Source organism: Dipodomys merriami, unplaced genomic scaffold (genome assembly GCF_024711535.1).
Source record: "Dipodomys merriami isolate MVZ:Mamm:240054 unplaced genomic scaffold, mDipMer1.0.p SCAF_4, whole genome shotgun sequence".
NCBI lineage: Eukaryota > Metazoa > Chordata > Mammalia > Rodentia > Heteromyidae > Dipodomys > Dipodomys merriami.
The window spans coordinates 92,854,254-92,866,713 of NW_027205603.1; the positions used below are offsets into that span (position 1 = coordinate 92,854,254).

The window sequence follows — 12,460 nt, forward strand, 5'->3', positions numbered from 1 at the left end:
CCAGTTTTCTAGTGGTTTTATTGGAGATAAGAGTTTCACGGACTTTCTTGCCCAGGCTGGCTTTGAACCGCGATCCTCAGATCTCAGCCTCCTGAGTAGCTAAGATTACAGGCATGAGCCACCGGCGCCCGGCCGAAAACCCAAACTGAAGTAGAATGGACAAATTGCTGTCTTCTCATTCAGCAGGATAACACACAGCAATAAAAAAAAAAAAAAAAGCAAATGCAATGAACAACAATATGCACAGCCTCCGATATAGTGTAACAGGGTGGAGGGAGAAGGAGGATAGGTATGCCGAATCCCAAAAATGTAGAATACGTTTGTATAATTTTAAACCAATGGGGGAAAAACGGATGGAAAAGACACAGGAATGTACACTGTAGTTAGCATCAATGAGGGTAGAAATCACAATAATGGTTATTAAGAAACTAGAGGGTGATGGCAATAACTCATGCTGGAGGTCAATATGATCATACAGAAAAACAATTTAGCAAACTGCAGTAAACATTTTGCTCATTATCATACATAAGTTAGACTTATGTACAAAGACTTCATATACCATTACAATAAAATTAAAATATGCTATCTAGAATTGAATGATAAAATTCTGTAAGACCTTTATGCAGGAAATAATAGGTATTGTTGAGAGATGTCAAAGAAGACAGAGATACAATACTCATATTTAGGAAGACTAAGTATCACAAGAAAATCACTTTTCCCCAAAACTGACCTATGAATTTGATGTGATCCTAATCAGTATTCTAACAAACTAATTTGAGAAATTTCACTGATTCTGAAATAGATAAGGCAGATCGAAGGGCAAAGACTATCCAGAACTCCGGAACAGGCCACCAGTGACCTTGCCCTAGCATATTTCAAAGCTCCTTGTCCCAGAGAATCAGGAATGAAAAGCCCCTGCATCTGCCTGGAAACACCAGCGTTTGAGCAGCTAGCCTTCAACCAACAGGATAAGGAAGATTGTTTCAAGAACAAGAAAGAAGAAAGAGGGCAATCTACACTACTGTTCCCACTGGAATCATGTAGAGTGCCTACAATGTCCCGAAGCCTAATTCAAGCAGTGGTTAGGGGTGGGTGCCTGGCAAGCATTTTAGTCATCCCAGGAGACCCCAATAAAGGAAGGTTGAAGAACCCATACTTGAGGCAACAAACCCAAGGGTAAATCAGAGAAAAGCAAGTGCCTTAGGACAGCTGGAAGGTAACCAAATGCGTGAGCGTTCGAGAGTGGCGACTCCCTGATCTTCACCCTGAGGACAGTGAAGAGCAGTGCAAATGGTAAGGGAGAGATGTGATGGGAGCGCAGGAACAGGACTGTGGAGGGGAGGAGGAATACAGCGTAAAGTGGGCAAAACTAGTAGCTGGGAGACCATACTGGTAAAGGACATGACAAGGACCTGAACCAGAGCCCTGGTGGTGACATGGAGAGATAGGGTGGGCCTGCTTAGAAACACAACAGGCAAGGCTTGGTGCAATCCGCCTCAGGAGCCAACAGTCCACCAACCAACCTGCTGTGACCTGGTAAATGTCATCTCTTAATGTCCCTCCTAAGTCTTCCCTATCGAATGCTTCCCTAATCTGCATAATGACTCATCCCCAGCTTTGCTGCGAAGGTGAAATGACAACAGTGAGCTCAATGGTGCAGAGGACCTTAGGTCGTCTGCCCTAGGACCACCTGTTGCTGGCGAATGACAAACATCTGGAAAGTTACCTTCCAACTCAAATTTGACTCAAAGAACTGAGTCAACCTTCCCACCTCCTAGGCCAACAGGACCCTAGAGATAACTATAGTTCACAGGTTGTTAGACAGATGTCTGGGCCAAGAATTAGGCTTGGGGTGTTGTGAAGCCATCTATATAGAGAGAGGTGCTCCTGGGGGGGCAGGGGCAGGGCAGGCTGACCTTTCCCGCAGCTACGCCGCCATGCTGTGAAACGACTGTGAGTCAGAAGGCAGGTAGGTGGCGCAGGCTAAATATAACAATGGGCAGGCTGTCCAGGGCATCGTTAGCCTTTTTCCTTCAGAACAAAAGCAGAAAACCCACTGAACACAAAACAAAAGCAGTATATAACAAATGGCCAATACAATCCAAAAATAATTGCAGGTCTGAATTAATATGTAAGATATAAACCTGTAATTTCAGCTCCAAGATGGTGAGAAGAGACAAAGGAATAGCTCCTACCCCTCACAATAAGAAAAGGCCGGATAAACTGAAAATTAGCCTTCCCTGACTGCCCAGAGGGCCGAAGTCTAGGGGAAACTAGCCCACAAAGGAAACAGGCAAGCACAGAGAAAGCTTCAGCTCAGAGTGTTCACTGAGCTGCTCAAGGCCTAGAGCAGGCTGGCCAGAGGGAGAAGGCAATGGGGCTGCAGGCCTGAATGCTCCTACCCCTCACAGGCCTTGCAGCAAGAAGCTCCCTGGGCAGGTAAGGAATGGTCCTGAGTCGCTTCTCCTTAGAGATGGTTGGGAGGGGGCAGCAGCCTGCCGTGATTCTATATGAAATAAAGCAAGGCAAAGATCAAGAAGGACCGAGGCACCAACCGGCAGAGCACCAGAGAAATGGAGCTGGGAAGGAGCAGACATGATCCAAAGCCAGACCAGACCAGCCTCTCCCCCCTCCCATGGGCAGGGAGCCAGATGTGGGGCACAGCTGGTCACTGATGCTAGATAGATGGCCAATGAAGTTTGCAGAGACAGAGCTCAGAAACAAAGAAGAAGAAGGCCTTGGATGAAACCCTATGGAATCATAATATCTAAAGGTAAGGGCTTTGAGTGTGGGAACCACTGCCAGAGAGTCACTAGAAATAAGAGACATGACCTGGCCCTGCCCCGGAGATGCCCACAGTGGACTAAGAAAGACCCAAAGTGCAGACAGGCACATTTGTTAGGACCAGCACTGGCCCAGGTGTGACAGAGGCCAGGCATAACTTCTCCTGGCCACCAGCAGAAAGTACCTGAACTACACACCACAAGCTCATGGTAAGCACTTAATACATACTTATTCTTTGCCCCCACACTCAAAGCTCAGGGGGAATAAAACCACCCAAGATTCAACCCATGGCCTTCTTTAAAATATACATGTGGAAAACCTCAGGCATCCAGGAACTGAAAAGAAAAAAAGAAATATCACAGCATTAAGATTCCAGTCACGTTTGCCAATGACTTGTGGGTGATTCAGGATGAGTCACTGTTCTTTAAAAAATAAGACTGAGAATTCCAAAAGTTAGGACAAAGATGCTGAGTAACTGTCCCCATACCAGAGGACAGTGCCAGGAAGAAGGTGGCTTACAAAAGTGAGTGGAGAGAGCCACCGCTGGTAGCTCACGTCTGTAATCCCAGCTACTCAGGAGGCTGAGATCTGAGGATCACAGTTGGAAGCCGGCAGGAAAAACTGTGAACTCTTATCTTCAATTAATAACAAAAAAGCCTGAAGTAGAGTTGTGGTTCAAGTGATAAAGCACTAGCCTTTAGCAAAAAGAGCTCAGGGACAGTGCCCAGCTCAGGGACAGTTCAAGCCCCAAGGCCATCCGAAAAAAAGTGAATACAACACATTAGAAAATAGCCCTGGAGGGGTGAGGACCAATCCCTAGTCCTAATGACAAATCAATGCTTCTGATGTCGCTAGACTACAAGGAAGCAAAATAAAGTAAGATACCACACGGAACTGCATGGATTTACGTCGTCTTCTACTCTGGACAGAGCGCAGCAGTGACTGGCCTCCAGCGGGGAGCTTAGAAGCCAGTGTGCCCTGCTGTCCTGTGGAAGGCCTCTCCACACCAGCACCGGGCAGCGGCGGCGTGCAGGGAGGTGGAGGGACGCCCCCCACTGGCCACAGGGCTCCTCCAGCTCTGCACTGCTGCCCTGGGCAACACCCCTCCCCTCCCCCACCCCGCCTCCCTCAGGAGACTTGTGCGCCTTGTCCCCTCGACCTTCAGGCAACACTTCCAGCTCTAAAAGAAACAGTGGGCTCTCCAATGAAGCCCAAACTGCCTCTGTGGCCCCACCCCCTCGTGGCCTTCTGTCGCGGGTCTGTACCTACCCCGCAAGCCGCCAGGCTATTTGTGCAGAGCGGGCAGAAGTTTCACGCTCACCTCTAGTCAGGCCCTGTTCAAAGGCCTCTGTCCATCGAGCACCAGGTCAGCCCAGACTTCCCTCTTTCTCTGAGGGCTCGGCTGGGCTCTGCCCCTCTAGTGGGGCATTTACTGGGAGCCAGCCTCCGAGCCAGGCCCTGCGCTGGTGCTACGAGCAGATGGCGTCAAGAGAGACAGTGTGGGAAAACCAGCAGTACTAGAAGGTGCCACAGTGACACAAACCAAAGAGCCACCTTGGCCACCAGGCAATAGTAGGCACAGGACCTGCAAGGCTTAGCAGAGGAGACTAAAGTTGGGCTCAGCAGGCAGAAGGAGCCAGATCAACATGACAGTGGAGGGCAGAGATACAGAAAGATCTGCAACTGTAGACAACACCGGCCCTCACACCAGTATTCACAAGGGCTGGAGCAGGGCATGGAGGAGTCCAGCACCAGGAACGAGAGGAAGAGCGAGGGACGGGGACAAGCAGGGTCTGGGATAAAACAGAAGATGGGTTTTAAGAAGGCAAGACTGGGAACTGTAATGGTTCCCACGGAAGATCAGAGTGACCACCAAAGCAAAGAAGGGGACAGCCAGGGCTCCTGGCCAGAAAGCACCAGCGTGTCTTCAGGACCAGCAGTGAGGAAAGGCGGGCTGCGTGCCTCTGTGGTCTCTGAAGAGGTCACTGTAGAGAGGACAGAATGCAAGAGCGGGGAGGAGACCTAAAGGAAGGACGCAGTGACAGTGTCAAAGCCATTAGAACAGAGAGCCCTGTAACAGAGATGGCACTCCACATCCCGTCTGCAGCGCTACAGCCCTGGAGATTACAGGAAGGCTACCCACACGGCACCTGCCCCTTCCCAAAACACAAACAGCAGTACAGAAGTATGGCTCAAGTGGAGTTCAAATGCCAAACTAGCACACACACCAAAATAAAGCATTCCCCACTCCCACCTTCCCCAACGAAGGGCAGGAAGACACAGGTCACTACGCCTCCATTTTTTTAAAACATCATGTTAATAGTATAAGGCTTCGAGTGCAAATCCCAGTAAGAAAGAAAAAGAGAAAGGCAGGTGAAACACGGGTGGGGGAGGGAGAGAAAAGCCTGGCACATGCCATGCCCATCATCTCAACTACTCAACAGGCAAGAGGGCAGGGTGGTAGCTCAAGACAAGACCAGGCAAAGAGATATAAAAAGACCTCATCTCAACAATAAGCCAGGCATCACTGTGTATGCCTCACACCCCAACTACTGCATAAGGCAAAAATCAGGAAAACATGTAAGATCCTATTTGAAAAATACTAAACTTAACAATAAAGGACTAGAGATGTAGCTCAAGGAGCAGAGCACTTGCCTAAGCAAGCTCAAAGCCCTGAGTTCAAACCCCAGTATCACCAGCCCACGGAACCATAACTAGCATGTCAGGCCCAGTACACCAGCACTGTATCTGTTCATCCCTCAAAGATGCATCTAGAATCACTGTTCCATTTGCTTCCCGGTGAGAGGAGCAGTGGGGAGCATGATACAAGCTCCGCGCCCGCCGCGCCAGGCCATGGGACGCCTCCCACTTTTCTGGGCTTGGTTTCCTTTTCCTTAAAACAAACTGGTCTGCCCCGTGCTGCAGATTTTAGGCTCACTCCTTCACGTCTTGAATTTGAAATGCCACATTTAATTATCAGGTCTAATAGAAACTGTCAATGGGAGAAGCTGACACTTCTCTTATAAAACCAAGAGCCAAAAAGTGCGAAGGAAAAAAAATCAACTTAAATAATTAATAGAAAAGAAAAGTGAAAGCCAGACACTGTCAAGAGACGCAGCAAGCCCCACAGGCTGCTCTCTCCAGAGCATCCATCCCAATAAACGATGATGCCCAGGTACGGATCCCAAGCCCCCGGGGGGCAAACTCGCCTCTCCACAAGAGGGTCCACAGCAGGCCACCTGACCGCAGGGTGACGCCCCGATGAGAACGGCTCAGTCAGAACAACTTTCATTCTGATCAGAAGAGAAACGCTCTGCTAGGGGAAATTACTGGGCCCGTGTATTTCTAACTTGTCTTTTCACTTGAAAACATTTTGCTGTAAACTACAGCACTGATGGACAAAACTGCATAGAATAAATGTGTAGCTTAGTGAATTGTGGAGAAGCAAACACACAACCCAGAAACCAAACACTGGACCCCCGTGGCCTGTGTCTGCCTCATGTCCCTCCAAGGCCAGCCTGCCGTGGGCCCTCGGCTGGCCACAGCCTCTCCTTTCTTTAGCACTCACATCCCAAGCACGAAGCCTTGGTATAGCTGTGCCTTTGTGCTTGTCAGCCTCGAGTGTGACTTGGGGACAATGCTAACCCACGGAGTGCCTGTGCTGCTCCTTATTGCCCCCATGATAGGAACTGCAAAAGAATGGTACGCTGTGTCTCCCTCCCTCGCCCCCCCATTTTCATTGTTAGCTGCAATCCTTCTACTCAGAGAAACCCCTCATCAACTTAATGCTGTGCCAAGCACAATATGTAGAAACATAGAACAAATGACCAGTTTTAAAATAACGAATTGTTTCCCTGCCATTACCAAAAGTAAACAATTCCTGTTAGGCCATTAGGATGCTGGAGACTGACTGGTCGCCCTCTGGACACAAAGCGGGCACTGAGAGCACCCTGAGGCCCAGCCCATGGGTCCCCAGGTCGCTGCCTTGCTGAGGCTTTCATAAGATGTTCCAAGATCTTCCTGCTCCACTGCTAGAACTGGCCATTTCTCTAAGAAGCATTGGCTTCTCGGAGCTGGATAGAAAATGTGGTTCCACACCACACTGTGGGTACTGGGCTGTCCACTGCTGCTGGACGGGTCAGTGTGCACACCACGCTGTGGGCACTGGGCTGTCCACTGCTGCTGGACGGGTCAGTTTTTAGACTTTGGTAAGAGACAAAGGGCTCATAATGATTGATAGAGATGTATTGAGTTTTAATTAGTTCTTGTGTTCTTATGGTATTTTTCATTCAAAGTCTAGACTGTAAGATATTTTTCTTTGACCTATCTTCCATGCATTACATCCTGTCTTCACATGACAGTCCTGCTCAAGACCAGACTCTGACAACAGAATTAGAGGATCATAAAATGAATAGTTAACTTTACCCTACACTAATAAAGTAAATCATTTACTTTATTCCATATTATTATACTAATAAATTTCAGAATACTAATATCACATTATCTCTTCCAAAATAATTAATGGAATCAGCCTGAAAATTACTTCTGCTTACACTTTATCCCTGCTCCCTACCTTTTCAGTCAGTGTGATGGATGGGCACCATAGGGGCAGATGGCCAGGACACTTCCAATGTTCCCTTACAATGTTGCCCAAATCTTGGTCACACAATAATCTGAGTGCTTATTGCTCAGTATGGTCCTTGTAACAGTGTCTCCATCGCTGTTGGGCAGTGCTTCTCTGGTGGAATCTTCAAGACGGACTCATGAGAACATAAGCCTTGCACTCCTACATGATGACATTCTATCTGGGCCCTTGATACGTGAAAGTTAGGACAGCTGGGCCTAAAAGCTTTCTGGCTCCTGTTTTCTCTACACGAGTATCTAGAACTTGCTATTCTATTAACTTCTGACATCTACTGTCACAGTCAGAAAGTCCAACCATAATCTGATTTCTTTTGTTTCATAAATCACTTGTGTTTTTGGCCTGAGGGCCCCAAACTTTCTTCCCTATCCAGTAATTTCATTAGGCTATGTCTTGGTCGTTCTGGGTCAGTGTTTTCCGGTACACAGTGTGCTGTTCAATCAATAGTTTCAAGGATTTGTTTTTCAGGAAGTTTTACTGAATTCCAGTTTGTAGAGGCAGCTTGCAAGCTTCGTCTCACAGCAGGTGGTTCTGTATGAGAGGACATGTATATCACACACATGTGCACGCAGCAGGTACACATGTTAGGTCTTCTTTGCCTGTTTTCCACTTATCACTTCCTCTTCCCCTCTTATTCTTTTTCGTTTTCTTATTATCATCTGTTAGGCACATTCATTTGTAGAAGACTACGTTCCTGACAAAAAAGCCTTTATTTTTAATGTTTTCCTGTGTTCTATCCACATATCTTAGCTTTTCTAATCTGGATTCATGTTGCTTCCTGCCTGGTACAATTTCTCAGTGTCTCTGAAAACGTTGTGAAATGCTTTATGAATTTACTTTGGATGTGAGTGTTTACATTTGTTCCTCTGGCATGCTTTCCCTGTGTCCTGGTGAGTTCTCTGCTGCCTGTTTTCATTGTAACTTTGCATGGGGTTTGCTGATCCTTTTCTGCCCACTCTCTTACATGAAATTAATTTTCATAAAGTTTGCAGAGAGATGAATCTAGTTAGCCTCTGATTCTGAAATATGTCCATTTTATTCCATGCTTCCGGATGGCGCTGAAGTCACATGTGCTCCTGTCTGTATCCCTTAGCACTATATCCCCTTTCTCTCTCCTTTGCTGTTACCCCACATCTATTTCTGCAGCTTCTACTCAGATCCTTGTTCTACAATTCTTGGCCCTCCCCTGAGACTGGAACATGGTAGACCCTTCTGCATGTGTGCGCTGCTGATCCCACATGGCCGGCTGAGCCAGGGAGTGAGCTCCCTGGCTGTTTGGGGACCCTGGGTCTGCCACAGCCAACTAACAGCTCCAAAACATGGGGAAAACTATCGTTTACCCTCTAATACGCCTGAATATATTTCCTAAGAACAAAAGCATTGCTATATTTTTAACTTTGTCATTCTCAATATATTTGTTATTGATACAATAACATTAACTAATTATAGCACATACTCAGTCTCCCAAACTGCCCCAAAAATGCCTTTAGTTTTTTAATCTGGGATATAATTAAGTACAATGAACACCATTTGATTGTCATTTTTTTTCAATTTCCTGTAGCTAGAACAGTCTGCTCACTTGTTTTTACAAAATGGAAATTGTAATAATAATAACTTTTATTTTATAGAGTTGCTGGGAAGATTAAATAGGAATAATGCAAATAAACTGGCCAGCCCAGTCCTCACGACACCATCAATAAATATTAATTTTTCCCATCTGTTGCCTGCACTGAATCCAGTACCCTTCATTTGTGCAAGAGCTATATTTATTGCAGTAAATTTTAAAAGTGGCATCTAATTTCAGCAACCAGAGTTAATGGGAGCTCATGCCTGAAAAAACAAATTGGGTCCAGTCCCATGTTTCTGAGACTGTCCAACAGATAGCAGCCCAGCCCCGGGAGGACACCAATCCTCTGCTATGGCCTCCAAAGAAGGGCCTGACAACAAGCTTTTGCCTTGTCGGCCTGAACCACACGTAATAACATAAGAACATGCCACTCACTCACGTTATACTGTTCCCATCGTTTCCCCACAAAACCTGTCCAGTAAGATCTTCTGTGTCATCCAACCGTTTGCTAGGTAAGCTTTCATGGACCAGGATCAGTGAAGACAGCATCTAAGTAACTGCTTGTTCTCTTCACACATGTACTACAGGTACTGCATCCACCTGGCCACCAGAAATTAGTCAGCCTTACACTTCAAAACCACGAAGGAACCACAATTGTCGTTCCAATTCCTTTCTCACCCTCTAACTAAAGCAGAAACACAGCTGCATAACCAAATCTGTCTTCTGGACACATATGCACACGCGCGTGCACGCACACACACACACACACATACACACACACACACACACACACACACACACACACACACACACACACACACACACATATACAATTACATCTTGATGTTCCCTTCCTCATGAACAGTGACACTGTAGTCAGAGATAGAACCTCTAGTCCCTTGGTCCCACAGGTAGATAATAAGTTCAGCCAGAAGTCTATTTGCCAAGACATATCCTAAGGATAACATCTAACCAAGCAATTCAGGGATGATTGTCTGAATAGGGTTTTAGGATTGGGCACCATTTCTTATGAAAAACTCCCTTAGTCAGAACATCAGTAACCCTCAATCAATTAATAGAAAAATGCAGTTTACAAAGAAACATTTTACAATCAATTTCATTGTCTCTTGTCTTTTGTTGTTGTTTTGTTTGTTCGGTTTGGGGTGCTAGGGATCAAACCCGGGGAATTTTACATACTAGGCAAGTACCCTAGCACTGATCTCAGCTCCTACCAAAACTGGTTCTGTTTTGCTTTTTTATCTAATATTTGTATGTCTTAGTATAATGGAAAATCTGTGTGACTTTTTCAGTTTCTAATGTTCCCAACACTCAACTTGTTTTCATACCTTTGCTAATAATATAAAAATTTATATATATATAGAGAGAGAGAGATTCATATAACATAATATATGACATAAACATTTACATAACTCTAATAATGTAAAAAGAATAAAAACCATGTTTTATGAAGTTCTACCATTTTACACGGGTGCCAGGAGGGTACTACAACACTGCAGAAAGAAGGAGAGGAAATGTTAGGCAGGTGTGAGGACAGCTCATAGGCTGGGTCACCATCAGAGTGGTATGGAGAGGTGGGGTCTTTGAGGGGTGATGAGGAAAGATGAGCTCACGAGGGACCAGGGAGGCAGCAGAGCTCCCCAGCTCCACCACAAGGCCGCATCAAAAAGGTCGCTGTCTACAGGCCAGGACCAGAGTTCCCCGGGAACACAACTTGCTAACACTTCGATCTTGAACTTCTAGACCAGAACTGTGAGAATTACATGTCTTGTTCAAGCTTCCAGTTTATAACATCTTGTTAGAACAGCCCAAGCTGATTAAGACAGAGCATCTTGGATCTTAATATAGACACTGTGATACTTTTTTTTTTATTTTAACACAGTAGCTCATTTCCGTATTCCCTACACAAGGAGTAGGATCTTCACCAACTCCTTAAAGAAGTGTTTTGAGGGAGAATGAAGAAGAAAGAGGAGAAGGAGGAAGAAGAGGAAGAGGAGGAGGAGGAGGAGGAGGAACACCACATGGAAACCCCACACTGAGGGGAGGAGCAGAGGTCCCCATGATCCATTCTATAAACATGCCCCTTGGGGCTGGGAAGGTGGCTCAGTGGTAGAGCGCTTGCCTTGCATGCATGAGGCCCTGGGTTTGATTCCCCAGCACCACATAAGCAAAAAGAAAAAAGCCTGAAGTGGCGCTGTGGCTCAAGTGGTAGAGCCCTAGCCTTGAGCTGAAGAGCTGAGGGACAGTGCCCAGGCCCAGAGTTCAGGCCCCAGGACTGGACCCAAAAATAAAAAATAAATAAAAAATAAATAAATATGCCCCTTTTGGTCCAGGACTGAAGGAGACAAAACAGGGTCTTTGCTCACATTCTAAAGCAAGCAGACAGGCAGGGAAAGAGAAATGAGCCTTCTAGAGGACAGTGTGGGAAGCAGCACAGGGTGAGGAGTAAGAGAGAAAGGGAGGGGGCTGATTTTTGCCAGGGTGGTCCCGAGGAGCCTGGCTGCAAGGTCTGCAGAATCAGGTGCAGGTCCTGCACAGCTGAGCAGTGAGAGACCCAGGTAAGGATCACAGGTGAAGAAAGGCATGGGCAAAGGCCTGGTGCTGGGCACACTTACAGACAGCTGGCGACTCCCACAGAGGGCAAGGTGTGGAAGAAAACTCCACAGGAAATGTCACAAAGTGACAAGAAATACCCAGAGCTCATCCTTCATGCTCTCTCATTTGGCACAACAACATCATACCTGAGCATGTAGGAATTCTGCAAGGGACTGACTGCACTGCAGAATCCTATTGCAATAGAGAGACAGAGAGACGCTAGTCTCTGGATTACCACACTTGCCACCCCTTGGGCTGTGGGGCTCACTCTTTTTACTTCACCTGAGAAACTTCCAGGTCTGGGCCCAAGTCAAGTACTCTACAAGGCCCTGGCAGACCAAGAAAGCTACACCTAAATCACACTGCTGAACTAAATGAGTTCCAACCACTTTCTTATATAACTAGTGCTTATGATCCCTGACCATGTACCAAGTTATGTGCAAATCCTCACAACAACCCTAGAAATGGGGACTGTTACTGATTATAAATCAGGAGATGAAGGCAACAACCAAGTTAAGGCAACCACCCAAAGGTAGATAATTGGTAAGTTCTAGAGACAGAATCTACAGACTGTCTCCACGGCTAGTCACACCACTGCCTGAATGTTGGTTTTCCCTCTAAAATTCACATGTTGAACCCTTGGCAACCCAAAATAACTATCTTCATAGTCAAAGTACTCAGGGGTTAAAAAAAAAACTCACAAAACCAGGACCCCAATGTAATAGACCAGAGACAGCAGAGAGATGATTCCTCTCTTACCAAGTGAGTCTTCTCTAGCTACTAGCCAGGAAGAAGATACTCATCCACCCCTCCCACCCCCCCCCCCATGCTGTGCTTTGATGTGGTTTTTTTGT

The 12,460-nt window shown here is 46.4% G+C and overlaps 1 protein-coding gene across 1 annotated transcript in view; it reads right to left on the minus strand.

The window, feature by feature from the left end:
- Window positions 1–12,460, minus strand: part of Trappc9 (trafficking protein particle complex subunit 9) — a 451,464-nt gene that overhangs the window by 309,460 nt on the left and 129,544 nt on the right. The gene's annotated exons all lie outside the window — the stretch shown is intronic.